Raw genomic sequence first — 8,611 nt, 5'->3', positions numbered from 1 at the left:
AGTAGAGTTCTTGCCAGTATTACCCATCTGAGCATTATGGTCTCTTTTGAGCATGACCTTCAGTGGAAGTAAATCTACAGAGCCCATCAAAACACATTATATGGCCAAAGTAGATATCCTGGTTTCTTAAGATTCCTCTTGTAGTTTATCTTTACTCCCCCTAATTCTTGTATATCTATAGATGGTCTTAAGATATAAGATTGCACTAGACATTGGGTTCTCTCACCAACATCCATTTTATGCCTCCACAGCTCTGGAACAGCTATGTGATTTCATTGGAGTTGTACTAAGCTGCTTCTCATTTAATAACCTTGGGTCTTCTCCTAAACACCTCATATAAATTTCTGAGTTAGAGAAGAGACAAAATGAGATTTGAAAATAATGTATACATTAAAAAATTATGTGTAAATCCTGGGCACTGTCAACTTGTTTCTTTTACATCAACCTTTGCTTATCAGATCTCTTTGAAACCTCTAGAGGCTTGAATTCATAGACTGTCATTTAAAAAAAAAAAAACAAACCAAAAAAACCACATTTATTTTATTGTGATAAAAGCTCTCAGAATTGCCTCTTGTGTGCAGCTGTCTCTTATTTGAAATGTTTGCTTGATATTATTTTTCTGCCTCTTGTCCAGCAATAATCTCATAGGAACGTTAGTTATCAATTCTCCATTCTCATTCTCTTTGACACTTCTCCCTCCAGTATTGACTCCTTGGTGATGATAGGTGCCATGAAGAGCCACTGGTAGACAGATGTTATTTCTTTTTTAACTCTCGCCTTATTTACAATGATCATTGAATTTTTTTACTAGATAAAACCGAAGCTGCCTCTGCAAGTAATTGTCTTAACCAAACAAATGCAGTGACTGTAATTTCTACATCCACATCACACATTTCATGTTTACTGCATCTGAGATTTGAAAAAAAAAATCACACTTTAAAGTAATATGAAATGAGTTTTACAGAACTGGCAGGAATTCAATATTGTATAGAAATCAAGTAGGTAAACTACTGAGAAATCAAAAATAAATAAGTCTAAGAGAAAAATTGTATGGTGAAATAAGGAAGGAAAAAAAGAGAAAATAAGGTTTTTAAGGAGTAATACAAAGGGAGGGAAAAAAAGAAGGAAATATCAAGATGTAGGAGTGATAATAAGGGATAAAAATGAAGAAAATATCAAGATAACTATTTTCTAAACAGATTCTCCTTAGGACAGCAATTTCGACATTGAGCACAGTCAGAATTCTGCATTCCAATTATAAAAGGTGTTTTATTTTTATTTCTCTAGGGCACTTTTTGTTCCTTTACAATAATATCTTAGAAACACAATTTTTGTGGAATTTCCCCTTGATTATATTTACATATGTAGGGAGTGCCCTCCAAGATGTTAATACACTGGTGGTGGCGAGCCTGAATGTGCGTATCTTAGGTTACACTTTTTAAAAAACTAATAATACAAAGAAGCTGGCACACAACCCAGTAGATAAATCAACCAAACTACTATAAATTTTCTGACCTTGATACTAAATGATAACTGGTTTACTTCAAAATCAACTCTCTAGTCGTTTTTGTCAATTTTCTGAATGATGACACACATAATTGCACTTGTTCTCATTTATTGATACTGGCAGAAGAATAAATGTCAGGTTGTACTAAAAAATGTCCAAACAAGTCCTTCATTCTGAAGATCTTATAAGACAATGACTATAAATACATATTTCAAGTTTGATGACTTTGAAGGAATTCTTGGTAAGATTAGCAAGGGGGAGGAAGATTGTCACACAAATAGGTAATAATTTTAGAAGATTTATAGGCACCTAGGGAAGAAGATTCTTGGCACTTTTTAGTCAAACTCTTGTATAGAACCAAGAAACACCAAAATCGTGAGTAGTAAATAGTGTGTTCAAAATTTAAAATTCCTAAAAAGAGCAAATGAACATTGTGATTGGGTTATAATAAAAGGAGAAAGATTGAAGAAAAATTGGAATAGAATGTAAATGGATTTGGAGAATGTTGGGCTGCTTTTCCATTCTTATCAAGTATGGGCATTTTATGGCAGTAGAACTAATTTTATTTTTAAAGAGATATTTCCTCTTTTCTGAAAGTAAATATTTATTTTAGAAAGTTAGAATTTAAAATACTATCAAAATGACACTAAAATCTGAACGAAATCTGATGTGGGAATCCTGAGTTGACCTTAGATGAGAATTAACCCCGGAGAAATAGCAGTAACTAGGAATATCAGGAAAAACTGTAGGTCAGTGTACGATGGGTCTGTATAATGTAGTGAGACCAGTATAAAGAATTGAGAGCCAGAATTTTCTGGTTGAAGTGAAAACTCTACTAGTTACTCACTGTATATATTCACTTTATAAAAGTCCACTAACATATCAGTATCAGTTTCATCATGCTGAAATGCGATACTTATATTGCCTTTTCTACCTCTCAAAATTACTGATAAATTCAATTTCCATCCCCACCAGGGACTACAGTTGATTGACCCTATTACCTTTTTAATCATCCATCATCACTCTGCTCTCCTTTATTCTTTTCTTATTCAGAATTGTTCTGCGACTTGTCATTATAATTATTCTCTTTTGTGTGCTCTCTTGCTTCTTCCAATTTGTTTGGCAAAACCACCACCCTGGTTAAATCTAACTCTCTACATACTTTGCACCTGCTTTCATTAAAATGAATGTAGCCGGGAAACAAAATCATAGAGTGAATTTACTTTAAATTCATGACTGCTCATTTCAAGTATGCCTTTAGTGATTCTATGATAATATTAAATTTTAATTTTATATCCTGTTTTTTTTTTTTTCTGGTTAGATTTTGGTATGAAGATTGTTACTGTCATAAAATGTTAACGCCATAAAAGGAATGTTCTTTCATTTTTTATTGTCTCTAAGAGTTTATTATGGTAGTTATTTGTTATTTAATGTTTGTAGAATTCATCTGTAAAACTGTCTGGGCTTACTGTGAAGTGTGTGCATGTGTGTTTATGTGTGTGTAGATCCTGAACTAGTGATTCAAAATTTAAAATGATTATAAACCTTTTTAAGTTTTTTATTTATTTTTGAATTCAATTTTATGTTACATTTTAAAGACAGTAATGAATTTCAGTTGTATGTTGAATTTGGATGGCATAAAGTTGTACATAGTATTCTTATTTTTAAAATACCTATTTTATCTGTATTATGCTCCTTACTTCATTTCTATTTAATTATATCTTTTCTCTTATTTTTCATGATCGTTTTTTCAAGATTCGAGTATTTTGTCTTCAAATATCTAATATTAACATTATTCTAATATTTCAAAATATATTTCCTTTAAAATTAATTTTTGCTCTCATCTCTCTTATTTTCTTTGATTTTTTTCTGTTCTTTTAATAACTTAAGGTTAATGTTTGGTTCTCTGACTTTCCATTTTTCATTTTCTAATAGATACAGTTAAGATTATAAATGTTACTCTACTACTTTGGCTATCTACCACTATGTTTGATATATATCTTACTTGGTACCATTTATTTATAAGTATTTCCTGATAGATATGATGTCATCTTTAATTCATAAATTTTTAAGGACTACATTAAATTACTTTCTCTACATATGGATTTTTAAAAGTTATTTCTTAAACTTAAAAAATTAATTTCTAACTTAATCATATCATTGTCAGAAAACATGGATTGTTTATACTAATTCTTTGACATACGTTGAGATGAGTTTAATGGCTCAAAATGCCGTTTTCTAAAAGTTTCCACTGTGTTTGAGGGAAAACGATCTCTTTAATGAAACAGAGTTCTGTATATGTCCGCGGATCCAGTTTGCTAATCATATTGCTCACCTTATTGAATCAATTACTGAGAAAAGTATACGAAAATCTCCCACTCTGAAGGTAGATTTTTAATTTATTTTTGTTTTTCTGTTAACAGTGCTTTATATATTTTGAACCTCTGTTATTAAATGTATTTTCTTGTTAATTGTACTTATCCTTATGTCATGTCCTCTTTGTCCTTAACAGTGCTTTTTGTTTTACAATCTGTTTTTTTGATATTAATATAGACCACTTTGGTGAATGTGGGAGACACTGCTAGTTTTTTACTCAGTATTCATTCAGCCATTTATTTGTACTGACAGAACTCCGATTCTGTTCAGTGCCAATAGGTTCAGATAAAACATCCTATCTCTCAGCCTCTCTTGTTGCTAGTGGTTGCCATATGCCTTATTACATTGAATCATATATATTTATTTATGTGTGTAAACATAGTTGAGGATCAGCAATTTTATGTGATCGAACATAATATTTTTGGCCAAGAAGATGTATATATGCAAGTCATTGGGTAGAGGTTTAGTGAAGGCTGTTTTATAAGAGCTATATTTTGCTGGCTGTTCAACTTTCTGTCCTTTGCTCTCATTTCTTCTTCTGTGGTCTTTTATTCAATGACTGGCATTACAGGGCCATCTTATAACTAAAGAATTGAAAGATTCATCTTAAAGAAGGCAGAGTGTGAGTATAGAAAAAGTTCTTAGAACTCTTTGCAACAACCCTAGACTTTGTACCCTTGAATGTGATGTTACCTGAGAAAAATAAGGCTGTATTTAGCTAGTCTTTCCCCTATTCCTCTCTTGCTCTACTCATTGCTTTTGTTGATGATGACACATAGCTAAGTAAATGGCTCTGAATAAATTGGGCTGGCTTCCTGTGTACAGGTTCTCTCTAGTCTTTAGCTTTCCAGATTGAAGGATGAGGGGATTCATTATTGACTTGAAATGAACTTGTGATACTATTAGAAGGACAGATGCTTGAGAAGAACACTGAGGAAAGACTGTTCTTTCTGTTACTCTAGCCAGACACAGAAGAGGCTTTTACATGGAGTGGCTGGTATGGAGGAAGGACCACAAATATAGCTGCCTATTTCCCAAGCCATTAGCCATTTAGATTAGAAGGCATTAGTATAAGCTACTGAGATTCCTTTCATTTACTTCTATTGACACTTAATTTCTTCCTCCAGGAAAAGAGTTTTATGTTGGATCCTTATATACCAAGGCTAATCTGGAGTATGACAGATGTGTTTGGGGATTAATGAGCTTCACTATGCTCTGGTCCTGAATTGTAGGGCTACAGAGGTGGTAATGGCTATTCTTCATTAAGTTCCAACCATGTGCCAGATACTGTGCTAAGCAACTGACATGTATTAACTTATTTTTATAGCAATGGGTAGGTTCTATTATTAACAGCCTCATTTCCCAGATAAAGCAATTAGAACAGAAGAGGTTAAATAATTTGCTTGGTTAAATAATGTCACCTAGTTAGAATGGAGGTTAAATAATGTCTCCTGGTTAGAATGGAGCTGAGCTGGAATGGAACTCTGGTAGCTGGACTCCAGAGTCTGTGCTATCAACCATGTCCTTTTGGCTGCTTCTCCTGATCCTTGTATAGTGTTATGTCCCTGGAAATTTGGGCCATATAAGGAAAGAAGCTGTGGTGAGAGAGGCAGGAAAGAAGAAAAGAGAAAAGCAAACACATACAGGCTGTTGGAGAGGAAAAGCCATTATTATTATTATTATTATTATTATTAATTTTCTTTTTGACACCTACAGCACCCAGTATTCCTAGGTGATCTCTCATCCAAGTACTAACCAGACCTGACTCTGCTTAGCTTCTGAGATCAGGGGAGATCAGGCACGTTCAGGGTAGCATGGCCTTAGACCAGGAAAAGCCATTATTAAGGAAGCTGCCAGGAAACAAATGCAAGACCTTCCCCATCCCAGTCTTCTGATTTTACTCTGGTTTGAACTGTACCCAGAAATGAAATTACTATGTCCATTTTTACTGCTCTGAGATCTTCAGTTTCCGGCAGGGATGCTTGAAAGTTTTCTCTTCCATGGCCATCCTTCCACAAAATATCTAAGGACACTCTCTGAGGCTTGGTCCCACTTTGGCTTCCATGGAGCGCTTGATGTTGTAGAAAGCCTGGTTCTCTGAAGTCAGATAGGCTTGGATTCGTATGTTCCTTCAGTTACTTACCAACCCATGTGATCTATGTGACCTGGATACATCACTTAATCACTTTGAGCTGTAGTCTCCTTATTCTTCAAATGGGAATATTAATTGTTAGCACATTGGCTTGTTCATTCAGTCAATAAATGTATATTGATTGCCTGCTTTGTACTTGTCACTGGCAGGTAATGTTTAGTCATAAGTAGATAATAAATAATATTTGATCTTATACTCAATGAACTTATATCCCAGGGAAGAAGATAAATAGATGATTGCCCTCCTGTGATAAGTACTAAGACTGGTATGAATTCAGGCTGTTGCAGTGAGGATTATAGAATAGCTGGCATGTAAAAAAGGCACTCAGCAAATAGAGATATTATACATTTCTTCTATTCCTTCTCTTATTCTACAGGAGACTGCTGCTGCCTACTCTTCTGCCTGTATGTGTGATTTTATTTCAGAAACCTTCCACTAATTAGTTACATGTTCCACGTGGCTCTGAGGTGATGACGCTCTTTAACTACCTTTCAAAATCAAATGAAGTGATTTGTGTCATTTGTAGTTTGCACCTTAGGCATCTACTCATTGCGTCAGTCTTAATGTGGTATTTAACACATTAACCTTAAATTTCCTATAAAAGAAAAAAATGAGAATCCAAGAAAAAGCTGTGATAAGAAAATATTATTTTTAGAAAATGAAATAATATAAGTTTGGGCTTTTTGCCTTTTTGTTATTCACATATACTTACAAGATTACTTACTATGGTTTTTGTTGGCTGCCTCCCAATAACCCCATTCCAATTTTAAATGTAAGAAATATGAGAATTTGGGATTAGTTTCTCCCAGAGTTGATATTAGTTTGACATTTCTAGATTTTTGACTTGTGTTTTGTTGCCAACTAGACTCTCCAGTAATACAGATAAATACTTATTGCCTCGTATATTTTTTAAATCAGTATAAAAGTAGTCTAAAATTCTGGAATTTGCCCATAGAGATCAGGAAGAAGATTTTATAAAAAAACAACAGAAAATATTTGAAACACACAAAAAAGATGAAAAAAATAAGAACTCAAAAAACAAACAAACAACAAACAAACACCTACGTTTTCCTTTAGGTGGGCCTTATTCTGCAAAACCTCCGGACAGGGGGTATGTGGAGTTCAATAGATTTATTTTTAAAGTTAATGAAGTAAAAGCTAAATTCTCTTAGTTTAGAAAATAAAAAGATATAAATATTATTGGAAGAATTAAGTACATAGGTTGATTAGAGGAACATGAAGGGAACTTTCAGGGCTACATTATATTTGTAAATAACTTTTTCCAAAATAATTTGTAGGCTTTTTAGCAGGGTGACTGGAAAGCTCCTTACCTCTAAATTGACAAATACTACTTCAATCAGTTTATATTAGTAGTTACCTTTAAAAATATTAGTTATAGAAGCATTTTATGTAAGAACATCTACATTTACCTACTTTAACCCTGAAGCCACAGGAGACAATATTCATAGCCTTTTTCTTGTAAGCCAATAGCGGCTCAAAATATAGAAATCAACAGTGGTGGGATTGGGAGTTAGGGGTTGGGGTATAGAGAGGTATAGGGAGGAGGGATGTTAATGGGGCTTTAAACTCTCTATGCAAAACCCCCAGCCTTTTGTGACTTGGATGTATTTCACAATAATTAGAATAACTTAATCTTGAATTTTCAGTGCAGATAGTCTATCTAGATGATGGCATAGCAATGACACAAGCTATTTCCACAGTTCAGTTCGTGAGATATCTTTAAACAAATATCCTATTAATACTAGTAGGTCAGTGATTGCATATTCAAAGAATTTCGCTGTGCAATAAAACCTTTATCAAGATTTAATTATCATGAAAGCAGAGAGGCAGAGGTATTTGAGATCTTTACATTAAATCATAATTAAAACCCATGTTAGGTTACCCACAAATATTTAGGATTTTATTTAATTGAACCCAAGATAAAAAACAGAACTAATGAAAAGCAAAGTTAATTATGCAACTTCCAATTACTATAATAGTCTAACGATTGCTCAGAAAACTCAGAAAGATTTAAACATACACGTATATGTATATGTAATTTATGTAAAAAACATGTCTGTATCATTTTTATTTCTCATATAAGATATGTATGTATAGCTATAGGGTGTGTGTGTCTGTGTGTATGTGACATGAGATAGCCACATGTGTTATTTTTACAAAAATAGGAAACCTTTTTCAATGAAAATTTCACCCTATTTCTTTGAATTAGGCTTATGAAATTTCATATTCTGCTCTCCTGTGAGTTCCGTTTTATCTTTTAGAGTCCAGAAATGGGACTATAATATAAAAGTATTAAGGTTCCTTATTTGACTTATGAAATTGTACAGTGATAGTCCCAGTAGTAAACCTCATAAAGTATGACTTGTTTCATGAACAAAGATGTCCAAAAAAACATGAGTAACCTCTGAATTTCTGTGGAAAATTATTAACCCTGCTTTGATGGCTCATTCTACCTTTAGCTGCACATACTTGATAATAAAGTTGAAGAAACACATATTAACCCAGAGAATGCACAAAATAAAACGAGATGGTTGAATGCTGTGTGGCTGAACATG

General features: G+C 33.2%; 1 pseudogene; it reads right to left on the bottom strand.

Moving 5' to 3' along the window:
- Positions 1-5,590: 5,590 nt before the first annotated feature.
- LOC111731640 lies at positions 5,591-5,709 on the bottom strand (annotated as a pseudogene).
- Positions 5,710-8,611: the final 2,902 nt, after the last annotated feature.

The sequence above is a fragment of the Pteropus vampyrus genome, unplaced genomic scaffold, assembly GCF_000151845.1.
Source record: "Pteropus vampyrus isolate Shadow unplaced genomic scaffold, Pvam_2.0 Scaffold389, whole genome shotgun sequence".
NCBI lineage: Eukaryota > Metazoa > Chordata > Mammalia > Chiroptera > Pteropodidae > Pteropus > Pteropus vampyrus.
Note: the sequence above shows the minus strand (reverse complement) of the source record. Positions and strands in the feature narration are given on the sequence as shown.